This window comes from Jaculus jaculus, chromosome Y (assembly GCF_020740685.1).
Source record: "Jaculus jaculus isolate mJacJac1 chromosome Y, mJacJac1.mat.Y.cur, whole genome shotgun sequence".
NCBI classification, from domain to species: domain Eukaryota; kingdom Metazoa; phylum Chordata; class Mammalia; order Rodentia; family Dipodidae; genus Jaculus; species Jaculus jaculus.
In genome coordinates, this window is record NC_059126.1 from 10,695,419 (window position 1) to 10,698,013 (window position 2,595).

Here is a 2,595-nt window from a genome sequence, read left to right on the forward strand (position 1 = left end):
TGAGGATGTCTGTAGAAGAAGAATTGCTATAATTTTGTTTCAAAAGTGGGCTGGAGAGCATGATTCACATAATTCAGAGTTACAGAGGTACTGATACAAAAATACAGAAAAGCAAACCAACACAACAGAGAATTACATATGTCTTACAAAGTTATGGTAGGGTTTTGTGTTATTATTATTTTTTTGTTTTGTTTGTTTTTCAAGTTATGGTCTGATTTGTTCCCAGGTATACCTTGAATTCGGGATGTAGTCTCAGGGTGCCTTGAACTCACATCAATCTTCCTACCTCTGCCTGTAGAATGCTGGGATTAAAGGCATGTGCCACTGTGCCTGGCACAAGTTATGGTAAGGTTTTAAGACACATGTGAACACATTCCTATACCATGTTAGATCATGATAACAATGCCTACACACGCATCCCCAAAGTACCAAAGATATGGTATTTTCTCCAACAGAGAATTAAATTGAATACGTACGTAATACAACAAACACATGTTGATGGTCGTATTCATTATAAAAATAGTTGAATTTTAACATCAAAAAATTGGTTGAGACAAAATACACTCAGAAGTAATTCACCTTTGGGACTGAGAAGAAATACGGTTTCAAGATTAGATGACAGTACCATATCTTTTACTTATTTGATTGTTTATTTTTTCTTTATTTTAATTGTGGAACACATGGATAGGAGAGACAGCTTAGTGGTTAAGACATTTGCCTTCAAAGCCAACAGAACGTGATTTAATTTTCTAGGACCCACATAAGCCAAATGCACAAGCTGGCACATGTATCTGGGGTTTGTTTGCAGTGGCTGCAGGCCCTGGAATGCTAATTCTCCCTTTTTCTCTCTCTCTCCCTGCTCTCCTTTTCTCTCTCCCCCCTCTTTCTCAAATGAATAAAAGCAAATAAAATAAAATATGGAATACAGCAGGAATCTGTTTGCCATTCTTGAACAGGGGCCATGTTAATCTAATCTGTATCATTCCGATTTTAGTAAATGTTCTACTGAAGTGAAGAGAATCTTATTTTTCTCATACTATTTTCAACCACATAATCTTAAATAAAAACTGTGTCTCTAATTCAACACATCCCAAATGCCATACTTACAAAAGATATAAAGCTGAATAATTGTACTCATGTATGTATTGAGGTAATGTTAAGTCCAAGCTGTTAGGTACAGGTACATGAGAATGAATTTGGTTGCATCACATTAAAACTAAGGTCATTTAAACTCTTAACTACTGGCCTGAAGAGATGCCTTACAGGTTAAGACCCTTGCATTTGAGACCTAAGTACTCAGGTTCTATTCCCCAGTACCCTCATCAGACAAGTGTAGAAACTGGGGCATGCATCTGGCATTTGTTTGGAGTGACCAGAGGTACTGGAGTGCCCGTATTCTCTTTCTCTCTCTTTAGCAAACAATTTTTTTTTGAAGTCCTTAACTGCTGAGTGCCTAAGGACAGCAGTGATATAAATAAAAGTTGGGATGACCTTACTGGAACATATTAAGTACATTTGTCATTTACTAATTGTCTGGGTAGAACATATGCTTCCTATATCAATATTTAAAAAATTTAAATACAGATTAAGCTTTGATAAAATCATAGGAGATATAAACAGAAAAAGAAAATATTTAGCCATTTTGTTTCTGTGCCTTAAAAAGCCTATATTGGAACTGCATTAACTATTGACCTAAACTTGAAAACTATGGCTGGATAATGGATACTTAAAATATTTTTATTTGTACACTTTATAGAAAAGAGAGACTGGGGTGGGGGGGGAGATTGAGAATGGTCAAGCCAGAGCTTCCAACCATTGCAAATGAGCTTCAGATGTTCCCCATACACTCTGAATCTTGCTTTAAGGGGCACTGAGTGATTAAACTTTGGCCGATGGGGTTTGCAGGCAAAATCCTTAACCTCTGATCCATCTCTTCGGCCCTATTTTAAAATATTTATTTATTAGGAGGGGCATTGGTAGTGCATGCCTTAATCCCAACACTCAGGAGCAGAGATAGGATAGGAGGATCATAATGAGTTAAAGGCCATCCTGAAATTAAATAGTGAATTCCACATCAACCTTGGTAAGAGTAAGACTCTATTTCAAATTCCTTCTCCAAAAAATTAAATTATTGATTGATTCATTCATTCATTTTAGAATGAAAAATTGAGAAGTTAGCAGTTAGAATGTTGTAGAGCAATGTTTACTATAGATTCTAAAATCTTATATTAATCATCAAAGTACCTATGGATACATTGCCAATTTTCATTAAAATTGCAGTCATTTCATCAGTCCATGGATTTCCCACAAATTCTAATCAAACACATGCAACAACTTGAAAGCATGGAGAACATAAACTGTCATGTGTTGATCACATCCCATCCCATAGGGCAACCTTAGAATGTGATATAAATAATAAATCTTGGGGTCACTGTATGAGTTTGCATTATGAGGACTTGCATTATGCTTTTGCAACTGTGAAAGAAAACAGTCTTAGGTTTTATGTTATTAGTTTTTTTTTTTTCCACAATGGTAGAGTAGGAACACAAAAATATCACTATTTAAATTATGTATTATTTAAATATTCACTGTAAA

The 2,595-nt window shown here is 35.2% G+C and overlaps 1 non-coding gene across 1 annotated transcript; it reads right to left on the reverse strand.

Moving 5' to 3' along the window:
- Positions 1-911: 911 nt before the first annotated feature.
- Positions 912-1,021, reverse strand: LOC123457105. Its single transcript, XR_006634884.1, has one exon. It is a non-coding gene; the product is annotated as a U6 spliceosomal RNA (small nuclear RNA).
- Positions 1,022-2,595: the final 1,574 nt, after the last annotated feature.